At 43.3% G+C, this 18,958-nt stretch overlaps 1 protein-coding gene and 1 non-coding gene across 15 annotated transcripts in view; one reads left to right on the forward strand and one right to left on the reverse strand.

Annotated features, from left to right (window-relative positions):
* The window catches only part of TMEM241 (transmembrane protein 241), a 109,949-nt gene that overhangs the window by 81,284 nt on the left and 9,707 nt on the right, over positions 1 to 18,958 (forward strand). For 2 of the 14 annotated variants that reach the window (XR_005362566.1, XR_005362565.1), the window contains exon 13: positions 8,583 to 8,682. The exons of the other annotated variants lie outside the window; for them this stretch is intronic. The gene's annotated coding sequence lies outside the window, so the exon portion shown is untranslated. The remainder of the gene's footprint in view (positions 1 to 8,582; positions 8,683 to 18,958) is intronic. 14 annotated transcript variants of the gene reach the window in all.
* On the reverse strand, positions 3,729 to 3,836 carry LOC119872712. The gene has a single exon (XR_005362747.1). It is a non-coding gene; the product is annotated as a U6 spliceosomal RNA (small nuclear RNA).

The following is an 18,958-nucleotide window of genomic DNA, read 5'->3' on the forward strand; positions in this document are numbered from 1 at the left end:
GGAGCCTGCTTGTGTCTCTGCCTCTCTCTCTCTGTGTCTCTCATGAATAAATAAATAAAATCTTAAAAAAAAAAAAAAAAAAAAGAAAGAAAGAAACTAGGCCCTGAAGAGACAGATTAGGAAGCCCTAAAAGTTATGCCCCAGAGACCATGTGAACTTCTGAATGAGATAAATCGTGTTGGAAATGAGTTCCAAGCGTTTTGAAGGGAAATGAATCAAGGTAGTGAGAGAAGGCAACAAGGTGAAAGGTCAACCTGGCTGATAATCTGAAGCAAAATAAATTGTAGTTATTTAATCGACCATGTAAGTGTTACTTGATGTGATCAAAGAATTAGGTAACAAAGCCTCAGATCCTTTTAGAGCAGTAAGGGGTGTGTGACAATCATCTGGGTCCAGGGAGTGTTATATAGGGAAGATCACAAATGGCTCCAGGGTTTGTGGCTCAGAACTTGAGAAATCCATGGCATGACAGTCACAAATGGGTGGGAGAGATTATGGAAGAACGCCTTTGGGGAGGAAAGCTGGTGAAATATGTTTTAAATGTGTATGGTGTGTATGGTTTAGTTATAGATGTTTTAGATGCGTATGGTTTAGATTTAAAACATCTAAATGGAGTTATTTTGTGTTGGAAACATGGGGTGAAATGTAGGGGAGAGCTCAGGGCTTTGTGTGTCCGTTTGGACTTCTAGAGCAGTGGAGTTGGCATCAAGTGCATAAAGAAGTAGATGAGCTCGCTGAGGGAGTGAGAGAGTTTGACGGAGCAGAGCAAAGGGCTGGGACTTCGCTTGGGAGATACTTTGATGCCAGAGATCAGTAATGTGCAGGAGAGAGAAGTAATAGCCAAGGGGACCCCCGGAATTTCTGTGTAGGGAAAGGAGTAAAGCAAAATGCCACCAAGAGGTCAGAGAGATCCAGATTGAGAAAAGACTAGAACAAGGACATCACTAGCCTTGGAAGAAACAGTTTTAGTAGAAGGGCAGGGTGGGAGGGGGTTGAAGATGGATCATAAATATCCAAGAATACACAAAACACAGGAAGGAGATTGTGACTGGTGGTGGGAAGAGGGATGGCCAGATCTAGTGAAAATAACTTATTTTCTGGGGAAAGAAGGACTTTGGGCATGCTTGAAACTAGAAAAGAAGACACCAACCATACACATATTTGGAGATGCTGAAGAATGAGGGAAATTGGGAGAACAGTTTTCAGTGGGAGATGGAAGGGGTATGGGGGCTAGCTTTAGAGAAAACAACCTTTTTTCCTGAGCCTCAGTAGAAGGGCAGAGATAGATGGGAATGAGGCTTTCCCAAGAGATGTGTGGTAGGGGACTGGGATTTCAGGGGACAAGGAAAGAGCACTCACTGGCTTTGATCAGATAGCTCAGAAACGTTTCGACTCAGGTGAGTTCTGGCAGTGTTGATGTGTCTGATATTTAAGACTAAATGCTGATGACATGATCATTGATTATCAACGCATACTTCCTAAAACATTTGCCAGATTTTGAACATCCTTAATAGAATCCATTCAGAATAAAGTAGGAAACCACTCAGCAATATGACCTTCCATCTATATTACCAAAGTCTGCCTTCACTCCAGTGTAAATGCTACAGGTGGTTAATTGGAATGTTTGTCCCTTTTTGTATGTTGTGTTTGGACAGTCAAAATCCTTGCTTATTCAATGGGGTTTCATGTCCCATTGCTGCTTAGGAAGACACTTCTCCCATAGCCCGGGTAGAGAATGGGGAAACCTTCCTAGAAGTGGTCCCGTGTGAGTCTTCAAACCTGGAGTCTGTGGTGGGCACAGAAATGGAACAGGCAAAAATCAAAGAAAACTATATTGCAAAATTACAAAATTCTAGAACTGGACCCAGTGTTTCAAGACACAGAGAATATATGAGATAATGTATGTGAAAATAGTAGCTGGGGAGTGACACTGTGCTACATATGCAAACACAGATCATTATTACGTAGGGTCCTCTAAACCTGGATGGACCAAGTCTGAAGTTTGACCTAGTTTTGAGTCCCAGGTCTGCCACTTCCTAGCTGGGTGCTTCATTTTGTCATCTGTAAACAAATATAATAATAATGTCTACTGTACTGAGAGGATCAAATAATATTTAGACAGCCCTTGAAGAGTGAGTGCCGACAGTTGGCAGGTCCTCCCTGGCACTGTCAACCACTAGTTTAATTCTTTCACCAAATTAACTGGTGACTTCCTGCATCTGAATTTATCATTTGTATTCCGTAGTTCTAGATAAGTGAATTTAGCTGTGGGCAGCCTACTCTAGACTCTACTGGAAATTCAGCTTGCATGAGAACAAGGACTCTCACACATATTTAATCAGACATTGTCCAACAAAAGAAGCAATTGATGCACCATTCACAATGTTTTTAAACCTATATAAAGAGTCATTGATTCAGAACAGTTGCTAGGCCTGTGAAAATGTGTGTTTGTTGGTTTCCATGGAGACCACCCTGCTGGCTGTTCTGTGATCGGAGCCCTAATTATACACTGGGATTGCCAAGGAGCCTTCAAAGCTGTCTCTATAACAACACCTCCTTGTGTAGTAACACGACCGCCATCCTGAACTGTGTTTCCCATATAGGAGTTGCTCTTAAAAGAGAAGAGAAGTTCTGCTGGTTAAGTTTCAGCCTCCAATTGATTTATCCTTATGAAGATCCCTTAAGTGGGTAAGAATTTTTCTGAGTTTTGACTGCCTGTCTCTCTGGGTTTTTTGCCAGATCTTGGAGCATGGCCTAATAATGTCTTTTCTTTTTTCAATGACATGTTGACATTTCTCTTGACCAAGATATTGAACGAAGAAGGAATCTTGGCTATGTCAGTTTACTAGATAAAATTAAGCCTGTTTTACATATAGGATGAATTTGTAAAAGCAGTGTCAACAGATGCTGTTAGGGTTCAGTGTTTGGAATTTTAAAATGTCTCTAAGACTATTGATAAAACTCTTGAGATTTCTGGTAGAATTTTTTTTTTAAAGGAATAAGTAGCAGCTTAGTGTCCTTTAAAGATTTTATTTATTTTATCATGAGAGACACACAGAGAGAGAGGCAGAGATGTAGGCAAAGGGAGAAGCAGGCTCCATGCACAGAGCCCGATGTGGGACTTGATCCCAGGACCTTTGAGCCAAAGGCAGATGCCCAACCACTGAGCCACCCAGGCATCCCCTTATTGCCCTTTAATATGGAATCATACAAATTTTATGCCCTCTAAATAACATAATTGTTTACTCCACTTAAATTTTTTTAGGTGTATTTGTAGTACAGAATTTTCAAGACTTAATTTTGAATCATATCTTGAACTTTTGAGGAGGTGACGAGTAAACACATCTTTCAGGTTCAGAAATCAGATGTCTTAGGTTCAATGTCCGGCATGCATGTGTATGTGTGGCGCGTGCGTGTGTACCCACCCACCCTCACACACACAAAGGACAGACTATGGGAAAATCCTGAGAGCAGAGTTACAATGCCCATCACGTTTTGCTCTCAGTAGATTGTCTGTGCTTAACAGAGTGTTAGTTCTCTTCCTCCTTCTCCTTCCTCCTTTGTTCCTACTATTACTCCTTCCCCTACCCCAGTTTTATTGAGATATAATTGACATATAACATTGTATTCCCTTAAAGTGCACCACATAATGATTTGATATTTGTATATATTGTGAAATGATCACTGTAATAAGTTCAGTTAACATCCATCACCTCACATAGTTACAGCAAAGTAGGGAACGCTTCATGACATTTGCATGTCATCCTTGTGCGGGGGCCACGCTAATGGTCTCAGTATCGTTCTAATTTTCGTATATATGCTGCCAAATTGGGCACAATTACTTCCTTGTAACCTCATCATTCTTGTCCTCCTCACTGTTGGGTGTGGAGAGTTCATCCCCGTCTTCCCACACTTCCTGCATGGGGAAAGGGAATCAGGGAAGAGGAGCCTCCGCACCCACCCCTTCAGTTCACCATATGAATTTCTTCCCTCTTCTCAGCCTAAGACTCCACGCCTTCTTCCTGTAACCTTGGGAAGTTCATTCGAAGGGGATCACTTTTCTCATAGCGCTTAGCATTCCTTATGTCTTCCTCCTCTGGTGGTTATTCAGCACCATAACGCATCAGGCATGGTCTGATGAAAATTAATTATTAAACTCAATGAAGCTGTGCTGTAGAGTGACTTTTATGTCGAAAGAGTGTACTTAAAAATCTAATGACGGTTATGACCTAATTAAATCCTTTTTCTTTTTCACAGCTTAAGCAGCTATGGCAATGTGAATAACTTTTCATGGAAAATTAAAACCTAGAGGCAGAGCCTGATTTCCTTTACAGTCTAGCTGGGCAACAAAAACAGCATGTGGATGTCTTTCCATGACATCACTGTTGAAGCGACAGGAACTTGAAGTGGCAAGCTGGGGAGCTGCCTTGTTATTGTTGAGCTGTATGGAAACAGCAAAGACGTTAGTTATCTGGGAATTCTTCGTTTATGAATAAGGTTTTCCCAGAGGGCACGTGGGAGGGGAAATACACTTGTGGATTAAAGAAAAAAATTAAATTCCATTTCCTATTGTCAAAATAATTCATAGGGAAGGGAGTGATGCTAACGGATATTTTGCTATTTTGGATAAGTTTGTTATTTTCTTGTTTCCAATTATGCACTCCTAATTCTTTTCTGGGCTATTTCTAGTGCCAGTGACCATCACAGTGTTCTCTGCTGCAAAAATATGATAACAATGCTGGCTTTCACAACTTTTGGCCTGGATGAATTTGCATCAGTTCATTTACTAAGGAAATGCCTCGAATTTCTATAAATTTCCTGGCTCCGAGGTTGATGTATAATTTGAAATAACTAAAATTAAAGTGATTTTTACAACAGAAAGTCCAGTTAGTTGGGGACATTTACCAGGCATCTGTTGAAGGATGCACACTAACGTGGACCTAGTTCACTGTAGGACAGTATTGCGTAAATAAGAGTGCTGAGCGAGTGCCTAAATATGCCGATCTTGTTTTACACAGCTTTACGGGTTTGTGCCCTCATGTCAGACATAGAGAAAGGTGGAATTCTGCATGTACCTCATCAAGTACCTCCCACAGCCCCCAATAATGTTCTTGTAATGCACACATGCCTTTCTTTGAGTGTGCCATTGTCTCCTTCTAAAGATCTCTCCGGGGCACCTGGGTGGCTCACGTTGTGATCCTGGGGTCCTGGGATGGAGTCCCACATCAGGCTCCCCAGAGGGAGCCTGCCTCTCCCTCTGCCTATGTCTCTGCCTCTCTCTGTGTGTCTCTCATGAGTAAATAAATAAAATCTTTAAAAAAGAAAAAGATCCTCTCTCCGTGTCACTAAAACTAAGTTTCCCAAGGTGTAATCGAGCCCAGGGTCATCAGCAAAGAGCTCTTCAGCCCCTGTACATGCCCAAACCAGAGGGCAGGCTGTGGGCAGAATTGAGTTGGCTGTGCCATGAAAGAAGAACTGCCATAACCAAAGCTAATAAAATGAAACAGTTCTTGGGAAATCCGAGGGAGCAGACGTTTATTATGGGAAAGCTGAGTTTTGACGCATGATAGAAAGGAATGACATGTGGATGTGAAAGACTTTTAGTGGTGCTGTTTTTGTTTATAATTGTGTCTGACTATAAGGCCAGGCAGCTCCATACCAGCAGGTTGTTATATTCAACAAGCTTATAGGATTCCAAAATAGCCAGTCAGTCAAATATGCAGCAAGAAAAGTTTTTTTCAGTCACCAATGAATTACCTGGTACCATATAGACACAACTAGTATTAGACTGTGTGTGTTGATTTTCTTTTAAGATTTTATTTATTTATTCATGAGAGACAGAGACAGAGACATAGGCAGAGGGAGAAGCAGGCTCCCTGTGGGGAGCCCGATGTGGGACTCAATCCCAGGACCCCGGGATCATGACCTGAGCTGAAGGCAGATGCTCAACCTGTGCAGCCCCCCAGTCACATCCGCCTCCAAGGAAAATTCTATCTTGTTTCTTTTCTGCCTCACCTCAGGCCATTCATTTCTGCACAATTCATTTCTGCACAATTTTCCAGGTGTGCACAATGTTTGGCCCAGATTGTGGCAGGTGATTAGTCAAGAGTTGATAAATAAAATACCCAGCACTTTCCCTCACCTCCATGTTGGGAGAGGAAAAATAAGGGCAAGCATCAGGCTAATTAGAAAAATCACAATAATCGGGTCACTCCTTCCCAGCCAGCCACCTGGGTGTCATCCTGTGAGCCCAAGGAAGGCAGGGCACATCTTACTCAAGGTTATATCCCTGACACCCGCTGAAGTGCCCAGATCTCCATAAATATGCCAAAATAATGCATAAAGGGTCCATGTTTTCCCAGATGCAGAATTTGAACTGCAAAGAATTTGGTGACTGTGAAAGCACCTCTTGTATATTTTAGCGAAAATGGAATTTGGGGCCATTGTTTTTAAGTCTCTGATTTGTCTTTTGTACAGTGATTACCACCCACACCCCACACCCCACACCCCAAAAAAGAAGCAAGATTTTACTTTTTTTTCACAGTGGGTTAGGTTTATCTTCTTGGAATTAGAACACTTTGGTTTCAAGGATCCCATCACCTGTTAATGATCTCTGCCCCCAAAAGGATTTTCTCCAGGAAAACAAATGTTTTTATTCAGATGAGCGTAAAAGATGTTCTCATGACATGGGGCCCTGCATTCTCACAGATCTTTACCTTACGAATCCAGCCGTAAGCATCATTGACACTGCTATCCCAAACTGCCAAATGTTTGTGACATTTGGCTGTGCTGTTCAGAACTCTTCCTTCTGTGTGCCTTAAACTGTTAGGATTTGGGAGCTCAGCACTTTGGGAGGGAGGGGTTTGGCAGTGATTCGGTGTCACCTTTCATCGGCGTATGCTTTGTCAGTTTTGTCTTTCACGGATGGCTAGAACTCTTGAGAAATTAGAAAAGGAGTTCACTCCAGAGCACTGGAGGGAGTGGGTGCCGTCTCATACCCCCCCAGAGCTGAGCCCATAGCCCAAGATCAGTAGTAGATACCTCATGAAAGTATTTCCTGCCCCAGCATCAGAGTTGAATAAGGCAGTGTGAACCACTTGGATCTCGTTACGTCCTGATGTATCTTCTGTCAAGTCAATGATGGTTCTTCTTTTCTTCAACTTAGTCTCAGGCCGTTGACTGTTCACTCTACGAATTATGTAAAACCTACCTGGCTTTAGTACCCATGCTTCTTATGAGGTTTTCTTTTCCCTGGAGAATTTTTTTCACTGTGCTCTGTTGGAACATGTTATATTCAGCAAGTTTATTCAGCAGAGATTTATAGAGTGATGAGACAGTAGAGCCTAGTGACAGCCCAGCTCTTGGGAGACGGAAAGACCTGGATCAGAATTTCACTCTAGCCTTGTAACCTTGGAAAGATTACTTTGCCTCTGTATGTATCAGTTTTCTCATCTGTAAAATGGGAAACACCATTATGACTTCATGGAAATGTTGCAGGAATTGTATGAAGTAATGTGTGTTGAGCATTTTACATTTGCTAGTGTGTTATTACTTGAAAAGAATGAGCCTTTCCTTCGCAGATGGAGAAATGTTTGAAGTGCTGTTTGCATTTGGGGTTCAGCTACAATTTGAGAGCTGCTGATCTGGGTTGATAGAGAGCCTTTATTTCTGCTTGGTTCTATTTTGCCATTCTAGTATTGAGAGAAATTTAAAATGTCCAGATCCAAGTGACACCATAGGTTACAAAGTGCTTTTTTCAATTTTTCAAGTAACCCAGAGAACCTAGTTAATCATTTTGGAAGTTCTACACAGGTGTTTATTAAAAAATTGAAGAAGAGAAAAAGAAGTATCAGCCCTAAAGATTGTTGGATAGGGTCTTCTGTAGGGAAATTGCGGCTTTTGGCCTATACTAGGTTAGGTGTAAGAGAATGGGGAATTGAGACAGAAGTGGTATCAACCACACACCCATCAGATTGGAACCACACACCCATCAGATTGGCTAAAGTTCTAGAAACTGACAATACCAAGTTTTGGTGAGGATGCAGAATAACATTTCGAGCTTAGAAAATACTACAGCTAGTGGTGCCTGGGTGGCTCAGTTGGTTAAATATCTGCCTTCAGCTCAGGTCATGATCCCAGAGTCCTAGGATGGACCCTGCATCGGGCTCCCTGCTCAGCAAGGAGTCTGCTTCTCCCTCTCCCTCTGCCTCTTCCTCCTGCTTGTGCTCTCTCTCTGTCAAATAAATAAATAAAATATTAAAAATAAAATTTAAAAAACTAATAAATTTGGAAAACACTACAGCCAAACAAGGTCTATGTAATGATGGAGGAGGCCCACCCCTGGCATATACCTGAGAGAAATGAAGGCATAGATGCACATGTGCACTTCATCACTCTTATCTACTTTTAATCAACATATTTTGTCTGTAACCACTGTATTTTTAAGCTTCTTGAAAATTCTTACTGGAACAAGTCAGGGAATAAATAAAATCCCTCATCCCCTTAAAAAAAATGTTTTAAGTGAAAGACTAAAATTGAGTTCCTGAGAAATACTTTATAGCTGATTTTTTTGTTTCTTATAGAGGGGAAAACTTAAATCCAGAGAGGGGAACTGGCCTGAGGCCCCCTCAGTGAGTCTATGACACCCAGGACTACCTGACTGCTGGCCTTACAAATCCAGCTGTAAGTATCAGACACAGGCACAAACACAGGCACAGGCGCAAAAAGAGATGCCCACAAGATTGGCATGGTCTCTTCTGAGGTCCAGTCCACGGTCACCCCTGGCATGCTGATCAAACCATGTGCCCCATCATCCTAGAACCAGCTGCCCATCATCCTTTAGGAATAGGATTCTCCATGGGATTTTTTTCAGTACCTTGCTAGGAAAAAGGGGTTCCCAACTATTGTTTCTCTCTCTGTCTCTCTGTTTCTCTCTCTGTCTCTCTTCTCTCTCTCTCTCTCTCTCTCGGTTTTCTTTCAGCTTTAAGGGTGACCACTACTCGCCTGCCTTCGGCCCAGGGTGTGATCCTGGGATCCGGGATCGAGTCCCACATCGAGCTCCCCGTGGGGAGCCTGCTTCTCCTTCTGCCTGTGTCTCTGCCTCTGTCTGTCTCTCAATCTGTGTCTCTCATGAATAAATAAATAAATCTTTAAAAAAAAAAGGAGGGGGTGGCCACTACTCACCTCACACTTTGTGCTCTGGTCAATACCCAGTGGCTTGGAGTTTGCTGACTTGTTGGTACTGTTCCTTCTATGTCGAAAGCCCTTCCCCAACTTCCTCTCTGGGTAATTCTTATTTGTCCAACATGAACACAGGCATCATCTCGAAGTTCCATTGAAACGACTCCCGTGGTGGCCTCTAGAAGCAGCTGGCCTACACAGGGCTCCGTGAGGGCAGGTTCTGGCCTGTCGCGCTCTCCTCCCTGGTGCCTAGGGAGGTGTGCAGTGCGTGTCATTCAGCCTCTGCTTCATTCCAGCAATAACTCAAAGCCCTTTTCATTTTTCACTTCTGATTTGGTGAGAACTGCTTCTGAAACAGTTAGTCATTGTTTTTTTAACTTTCACTTTTTTAAACTCTCCAAAAGAGCAAGGAATAATGTCTCAGCTTGGGCTGCCATTACAAAATACCACTGACTGGGTGGCTGGAGGAACAGATATTTATTCTTCACAGTTTTGGAGGCTGCAAGTCTGTGATGAAGGTGCTGGCAGGGTTGGTGTCTGGAGGGAGTGCTCTCCCTGGGTTGCAGATGGCCACCTTCTAGCTGTGTCTTTACACAGCAGAGAGAGAGGGAGAGAGAAAGAGGGAGAGAGAGGGCAAGCTCTGTGGTCTCTTCTTATAAGGTCACTAAGCCTATCATGAGGACCCCCCCACTCCACCCTGTCATGACCCCATCCAACCCCAGTTCCCTTCCAAAGGCCCCAGCTCCATATACGATCACATTGGACATTAGGCTTCAACATATGAACAGGGAAGGCAGACATAGTTCAGTCCATAGCAGAAGAGCTCACTGACATTTTTTCAGTGTGTGCCAAGCTTACAGCAAGAGCTGAAAGCCTTCGTGGTTTGTGTAAATCCCTCAAGCGGAATTGAGCTGTTGGGATGACTCTTGTGCAAGCTTTGTGCATTCCTCAGGAGTTCTCACTCTCAGGTCTTGCAAAACTGAGTGTGACCAGACCTGGAACCAGGACACAGCCTGTGACGTCATGGCCTCACTTCTCCCAACTGATACTTCTCCAGGAATTGTTGGGCTTAAGGAAGGAGGCAGGTTTAAAGCTGCAAAGAGTTTTTTTGCAAAATGGGCGCTATGTTTCTTTAAACACTGCAAGGAGGTCTTGATGTATATCTGCTGGCAAATCTGTTCTTTCCCTCCATTATTACTAAGGATAACAATAGTATGAATTGAACTTATATCAAAAGGAGATGAAAACATCCTCAGGCCTTGGAGTAAATATAATTATGGTGCCTTTCTTTAAAGCTCCTTTGAGCTTCAATTTATTTCATTTCTAAAAATAAACTGCAGAGATTAGATCTATCCTTTGAGTGAATCCAAACAACTCAGAAAATTAAACACCTTAGCCACATCCCTTCCTTTCCAGAAGCACAGAGCACTGTTTAGCTTGGGAGACATAAAACTTCTCAATCAGCAGGACAAAATTTTAAAAATAACTTTGGCAGAAAGCAGTCATTTTAAAAGTAAGTCTGTCAGTAGACGAGTACATTTACTGAATAAAATGAAACTGAGAATGTTGAGAAAAAAGTACCAGGATGAAGAATCTATTGACTCTACACCAAGCTGTCTCTGAATTGAGTCTGCGACAAAGTTAGGGTAGTCTCAGATTCTCCATTCATCTTCAACAATCGGATATTCTAAGGATGACAGCATTATTTTGCTCTTTATATTGCTTGGCAAAGAAGCAGTACTTGGCATATTTACAGCCTCTTTACTTAAAAAATAAGTATATGATAGGAAATCAGATAAACCAGGTATTTTAGGATGAGCTGAAATGGAATGCCCATGAAGAGAAAAGGATAAACAAAACCCTCCAAAGGTGCCAGGAAGCACATCGGTGCACATATTAACCTGGCCGCTTGAGAAACGTGAATACTGAAGAGAAAAGTCTGACACCCAGCCTGGGGAAGAGCTAGTACCTTGTAAAACTGTGCCGGGAAGTTGCAAGTCCAAGAGCAAAAAAATGTCCAAAGGGCCACAGATATTTGAAGTTATAACCAAAGGACTAGAATTGGATGGTATGACAAGACACATGGGTATTTTCAGTACATAGTGTGTGTTGGAAAGTTCAAAGTTTTGATACTTAAACTCTACTGCCCACTCTTCCCTTTTGGGGATGTAGACTAATAGCATACATACACAAGGAATAGTAGGCAAGTGGGGAAATAAAGTTGAGCTGAAAATGTTAAGCTCAATGAAATGTTGAAAATGTTTAGAGACTTAAGGCTTTCTGCTCCTTATAGGAGGCATGGTTTCCACCCCATCTTCCATTCCCACCACCAACAAGTGGAGACAGACTCCAGGGAATTTTACGCATGGATTCAAGTGAAGAGAGATACCATGTAGAGTCTGGGGTTTGTGTGTAAAGCACTAGAATCCCACTAACTAGTGTAGTGAGCCTCAGTAAACATATAGCAAGATGAGTAGGTCTTCCCATCAGAGTGAACTTGGATGAGAATAAAAAGCCAGGAGGCAGAAGAGTTTCCTCCCCCCATGGGCAGAGAGAATCGTGAGGAAGAACCTTAATGTTCCTCTCACCACCAGCTGCCTAATTAATCCTCATCAATTGCATCATACCTGAAACTATCTGAAGAGAAAGTGATTGTGCCTTTGAGCAAGTCCTGTTGCCCCAGGCTGATTGTGTGTGTGTGTGTGTGTGTATGGCAAATGTGTGTGTGTGTGTGTATCATATACATATATATGATCCAAGTATATGTATATATGCATATACATATATATATGATCCTAGGCTATGATAAAAGAACAAAGGTAATTAAAATTATAATGAATGAGTTAATAAGATTGTCACTGATCAGGAAAATGTTCAGAACAAGTCAGATAAAGCCTCCCCACCTTGCCTTACCATGACATCCAAGGAGGCTCTAGGGAAATAGTGGTTAGCCAAGCTTAGTTTGAAAACCAGTAGCTTACCATTTCTCTGGGTCTCAGTTTTCTTATCTATGTAATAAATGGAAACCTTTCACTTCAGAGTAGAATGTTGTACATTGTGACAGGCCAGCATTCAACTGAAACAACTAGGGGGGGGAAGCAAATGAATTGCAAGAATCATGTTTTTTAAGGAAATCAGAGGGGTACCTGGGACGCTCAGGTAGTTAAGCATCTGACTCTTGATCTCAGTTCGGGTCTTGATCTCAGGGTCGTGAGTTCAAGCCCTGTGTTGGGTTCCACACCAGGCATACAGCCTACTTAAAAAAGAAAAGGAAATCAGAGACCAATGAAAGCAATGAGAGCCACAGTAAATAAATTTCCAGAGAAGGAAGGACTCTTCCTAGGTATACTGAGAAGCACAAGCTCTTTTCTTCAAGGTAGTTGGGGAGGGGGAGGATACTTGCTGATTCTGGGTGGGGGATAAGGATCTGACTTGGCCCAAGAAGAGGACATATTCTATGGGAAAGGGAAACTAGCAGAGCATTTGCAGTCATGGAATTGGTGTGATGGATTGGAAACTAGAGGAACCCCCAAAGGCAAGTCCAGTATTCCCATGAGCCATTTGCTGAGTTCTGATCAGCTCAGGAGGCTGCAGGCTGGCCCAGAAAGGCAAAATGAAAACTCTCATGGTATTGGGGTGCTTATGAGACAAAATTCTGCTAGAAGTAGGAGCCCATAGCAAATAATACGATAAGTCTTCCCCTAAAGACAGTTGCTGGGTTTTGAACCTATGTGGGATGGGAAGCTCAAATGCTAAGGCCAGAATTTCTGAAAGGCAGTACTTTCAGGGACCAGGAGATAGAGATCCACCAAGCTCTTAAATGCCATCCCTGAAGGACTATATAAAGTAGAGCCTTAGTAGAGCTTCAGCCCACCTCATTGGATTGAGCCCTCATCCTAGAAAAGAGGACACCACTTCCTGGTGGAAGCAGTCATCTGGAGCCTCTACAGTTCCTTTACACACTGTCCAAGACACAAAGTTATAGACAAGTGAGGAGGCGGGAAACCTGACTAATAATCAAGTGGGAAAAAAACCATAGGAACGGAGCTACAAATAATCCAGATGTTGGAGCGAACAGTAACTTCAAGATGACTGTGGATACTAGGTTAAAGAAAAGAAAACATGAATAAAATGATTGGAGAGTTTCAACACAAAATTGAAACCGGTGAAAAGAAAGTTTTTATTGGATGTGTGAAATTATTAACATATTGGATGGGTCTAAGAGCAGTTACAGCCTGCCTTTCCTTGGAGATGTGGCAGTGCCAAGCAGTCCTGTACCAGCTGGACAGAGTAGTTCTTGAGCCAGCGCTGGAGTTGAAGAGTGTAATGCAGAACTCCACGTTTGAATATGAAAACAAGTCACCTGGCTCTCTGTTCAAATGTACATGTTGTTCAGTAGCTCTGGGGTGAGGCCTAATATTCTGCATTTCCTGCAGGCTCCCAGGTGGCATTGGTGGCAAGGGCATGCAAGACATCTGTTCTTCTGTGTGCCCAGCACTTTCCCTCTTTCCTCCAAGAAAATGTTCCATCCTTCATTCCAACTATGAAGTTCAAGGGTGAACTTCCACCTTCTTTCATTATTCTGTCCACCCCACCCCCATCCCCACCCCCTCCCCGGCCATGGTCAGTTGGTCCAGGAGACAATCAGAATCTTTCCTGGTATTTTTGGTCTTGGAACCTGAGTGAGCTAGTTGCAAATCCTCCCCCGCGGAGCTCTTTCTAGACTCTTGGAGGTAACTGGGCAAAGAAGCAGAGATGAGGAGCAGAGAGTGTCTCCAGTCTGGGTTCCAACTGCCCCTAATATATGAAAAGGGATTTAAAAATAAACAAGAGTGTCTCCCAAATTATCATATGATCTCACTCATATGTGGAATTTAAGAAACAGAACAGAGGATCATAGGGAAGAGAGGAAAAAATAAAACAAGACGAAATCAGAGAGGGAGACAAACCATAAGAGACTCTTAATCATAGGAAACAGAGTGTTGCTGGAGGGGATGGATGGGGTGGCATGGACATTAAGGAGGGGGCAGGGTGGGCAGCCCAGGTGGCTCAGCGGTTTAGTGCCCTCTTCAGCCCAGGGCGTGATCCTGGAGACCCGGGATCGAGTCCCATGTTGGGCTCCCTGCATGGAGCCTGCTTCTCCCTCTGCCTGTGTCTCTGCCTCTGTGTGTCTGTGTGTGTGTGTGTGTGTCTCTCATAGATAAATAAATAAAATCTTTAAAAAAAAAAGGGCACGGGATGTAAGGAACACTGAGTATTCTATAAAACTGATGAACTGACTGACCTCTACCTCTGAAACTAATAATATACTATATATCAATTAATTGAATTTAAATACAAAAAATATAAAAAATAAAAATAAACAAGATTATGACTTATCAGCTCGGATAACTACTGAGTTCTGGAAAATGTATCAGCCACTTACCATATGTAGGTCTCTGTTGGTAGATCCTCAACATACAAAGATGAACGGCGCCCGCCTGGTTGGGGAGACCACACGTTTCCATAGTTTGGTGTGTGCAGTGCCAAGGGGTATGGAAGCGACTGGAAGAGGTGCCTGATCCACTCAGATGTGTGGAAGGAGTGAAGGGCAGGTTCAGAAAAGTTTTTAGGGGCGCCTGGGTGGCTCAGTCGGTTAAGCATCCAGCTTCTGACTCTGACTCAAGTCATGATCTCAGGGTCCTGGGATCGAGCCCTGTTTCAGCTTCCGCGCTCAGTGGAGAGTCTACTTGAGGATTCTCTCTCTCTCTCCCTCTCCCTGTACCCTTCCCCACTCACGCTCGTGTGCATGCTCCCCCCTCTAAAATAAATAAATCTTAATAAAAAGCTGTAAAAGATTTCTAGAAATGGATTTTCAAAAAGTGAGCGGGAATTGTCTGTGGAGGCCTATGAAACTGTTCCAGGCAGAGGGACTTTGTTGAGCAAACATGACGGTCTAAAACCGTGTTTGGAACCCTACAACTAGCTTAAGCAGGAGGGTCGGGCCTTTTCTATGTGCTGCGATCCATCCCTTTCTTCTTAAGTCGTATGTATTTAAGCAACAACAGCAAAGCAATAACAAACACCAAGCCTGACTCTGATCCCCCCTCACCCCAAATGCACGACTGTCTGGCAGGTTCCCACCAACAACCATTCCCCTTTCTTCTTCCCTTAGACAAACAGAAAATTTGTCTTAGGATCTAAATGAATGTTTAAAAAACAAGCCTGATCTGCTTTAAATACCAAAATCTGCTTCAATAACACAGAGGTTGTGACATCCGTGGACAAAGCCAGGAAGTTCAAAGCCCCGCTGCCCGACACAATGTATTGAGCTCTGCTGTTGTTGGCATCTCTCAGCCCACGGCTGGTCCTGGTGTTTGTTGTTCAGATCTGAGTGTGCGACGGAGACATTCCTCAGACCACAGGACTCTTTCTTCTATGGGGAAAAATGTGTGTTTTTAAACGTGCTTTCTGAAAGCAGGAACAACAATTGCTAGGAATGGCTGCTACTGAAGTCTCTTGAATGGCAAGTGCCAAGAGTAATTCAAAGTCTAGAGCAGATTTTAGCTGTTTTAAAGGGTTAAAAAAAAAGTTTACACATTTACTGACATCCAAACCCCGAACTTTTTCATCATCTAAAGCTGAAACCCTGTCCCCGTTAACACTAACTCCCCACTTCCAGTCTCCCCCCCTCCCCCCCCTCCAGCCCAGGGTCTGGTCACTTCCATTCTACTTTCTGTCTCTATAACTGTGACTACTCTAGGTAGCTCATGTAAGTGGAACGCTACAATATTTGTCCTTCTGTATCTGGCTTATTTCGCCTACTATAATGTCTTTAGAGTTCTTGTGTCCAAATTGCCTTCCTTTTAAAGGCTAAATAATTATGCACCACATTTTGCCTGTGCGTTCATCCATTGATGGATACTTGGGTTGCTTCCAAATTTGGGCTATTGTGAATAATGCTGCTATGAACATGGGTTTGCAAATATCTGTTGGAGTCCCTGCTTTCAGTGGATTCTTTTTTTTTTTTTTTTCCAAGAAAACTATATGGAGGGGTGCCTGGCTGGCTCAGTCAGTAGAGCATGTGACTCTTGATCTCAGGGTTGTAAGTGCAAGCCCCACATTAGGCATAGAGATTACTTAAAAAATAAAATCTTAAAAAAAAGAAAGCCGTATGGAGGTGATGTGGATGGGCCCTTTCTTGTTTTTGGCTGTGAGAGAAGGCTGACCTGGGAGGCAGGGCGTTGGTTCTACTCCTCACTGCTCTGAGGTCCCAGGCCCCTGGGGCCTCTATCTCTTAGCCACAGGTCCCCCACCCCTGATCTTGGGGAGTCCCTTCCACCTCTCAGGTCCTTCCCCTAGGTAACCACGTGTAGGACACTCTGCACTCAGACATGCACCCTCAGCTACTTCTGGCTTTTGTTTGTTCCTTGGTGGAACTGGAAGTGGAATGGACCCTTGGCATGAGCAGGTGTATCATTCCCACTTTGGAGGATTCTTGAGCAGCCTTGATGGCCCATGGCATATAGAAATCTTTCACTTTGCTGAGGCATGAATTTGAACCTCACACATGGTGAGGTTGGTGTGTGGGTGCAAGTCACTTAGTGGGCAAGTTGGCCTGGCTGACTGCCCAGTGTCTGCCTCTCGGTGAGGCGTTGCTGGCCGCTACTAATCCCATCTTCAGCAATGACTTTTGTGAAGAGGCAGAGCTTTGGTGAGTGAGTGTGTGTGTGTGTGTGTGAGAGAGAGAGAGAGAGAGAGACACGGAGGGAGGGAGGGAGAAAATGCCTCTAATGCTGACTGCTTGAGCTGGCAATGGAAGCAAAAAAAAGTAGAGAAGCCTATGATAGAAGCCTAATGGTTCCTACTGAATAGATCACAAAGTGGTCCGTTGAACTTCACAGTAGCTCTGTAGTGTAGACAACTTCACTATACATTCACTATAGCAGTAAGACACACCTATTTGTGAAATTTTAGTGAGTGTCTCAGCCAGCAGAAAATGTGCTCATTGAGAGATAAAACTTTAGAAAAGTTTGAAAAAGTGCCTCAGGAGAAAAGCAAGAGACTGTACAAACATTTCCAGGAAGCAGCACATGGCAAAGGCACCAGTGTGGCTCCTAAACCAATCTTACTTTCAAGTAAGGGCTGGTTTGGAAGTTTTAAGAAGTGTTTTTCTTGGCAAAAGGTGCAGTTAATAGGAATAAGCAGGCCAGTTGTCTATCTCACGGCAGACAGGATTAGTCCTGAGCTAAAGAAGTGCACAGAGGAAGGGAGGCGCGTGTCCCAGGCTGTGAGGACTCCAGAGTGTGTGGGGGGTGGCGGCCTCACACGCCAGATGGAAGCTGTGGAGAGATTCAATCAGAGAATAAGGAATGAGTCCATCAGAGAAGGCCTTGAAAAGCTGGTATAAAGGGGCAAAGGGCCTAAAAACAATGGTGAAGAATGAGGAAAGGCCAGTTGAATCCTTCATCAATTTAGTGAGGTGTTCCGTTGCACCAAGCTGCCAACATCACGGCCATCCATCAGAACCGAGCCTATTTCAGCGGTTCTAAGAAATCCCCATTGGCTCCATCCCAGGAAATATCCAAGAAGCAGCAAAAGTAAAGAGGGATTAACAAACTTAACTTTGGTTAAGACTAAGGAAGGAAAAATAAAAAAGAAAATGACAATAAAAATAAGAATAAAACATAAGGTAACAAACATGGGTGCAAATGAGAAAAAATAGTATTGCTTTCCAAATAGCGAAATGTGAATGAGTTAGAAAACCTAGATGAAACACATTTTTGGAAAAAGTGAAAATGACAGACTTGAATCAAGGAAAATGGAAGATTTGGTTAAGACAGTGGCTGTTAAAGGCCAGCCCCAACTAGAAGGTCCATCCAGGTCCAAAGCATTCAAGTCAGAGTTAACATCCTCAGTAAAGATCACCTTCATCCTTTATTAGGAAGGGAAGCAGGGAAGCGGATGCACTAACTTGATGTGGTCGGTATAACCTTGTTCCCAAAACCCGACAGTTGCATGGAAAGCTAATAAAATTTTGAGATCCTTTCAGTTATGACCATAGATGCGAAGGTCCTAAGTATAATGTTAAACGAAATGGGGGAGGATAGGAGAAGAACAGCTGCCACTCACCCTGTTGTTGAAGATACCTGCCCCCCACTCCCACCCCCAGCACTTTGATAAACCTCTTTCTTCATGCACGTTCTTTGGGTTTTGCTTTGCAATTGTCTCACTGACCTGGTCGCCACCTCATTCTTGTTCCTGAAGAAAACACAGGTCTGTTTTGCTGTCGTGTTTTTTTGCTGTAAATCAGTAAAAGAAGCAAAGAGAGAGGGACCTCAAGTGGGTAAATTACACAGGTTCTACAGCCTCACAGAGTTTCTGTACTGAAAGTTCCTGGTTTATATTTGCAGACTTTTTTTTGAAATGGTAAATGAATGAGGGTGAGACTCATTAAATGTACTCCTTCCTTCTGACCACCTGGTTGCTGCCTGATTCCCAGCTTGGAGACCCTAAGAGAGGCCTCTAGGACAGCATGAGTCCCCTTGAGTGAGGTGGCATTTCACATTTCCCAGAGTGTCCAGCCTGAGGGACCCATTCCATGATGACTCCCTGCTCCTTCTCACTGCAAGAAAGCATGTCCTTAGGCTCACCTTCCCAATGGAAGCCAACTCGCATTTTAGAATACAGAATTCTGGGGAAAAAACATCTTTTCCTGAGCAGGCATTCCAAGTGGTGACAGAGTTGGGTCTTTGGTTCACACACACTCTTTGTGCCAACCGTTTAGTGATACTATGGG

Source organism: Canis lupus, chromosome 7 (genome assembly GCF_011100685.1).
Source record: "Canis lupus familiaris isolate Mischka breed German Shepherd chromosome 7, alternate assembly UU_Cfam_GSD_1.0, whole genome shotgun sequence".
NCBI classification, from domain to species: Eukaryota; Metazoa; Chordata; class Mammalia; order Carnivora; family Canidae; genus Canis; species Canis lupus.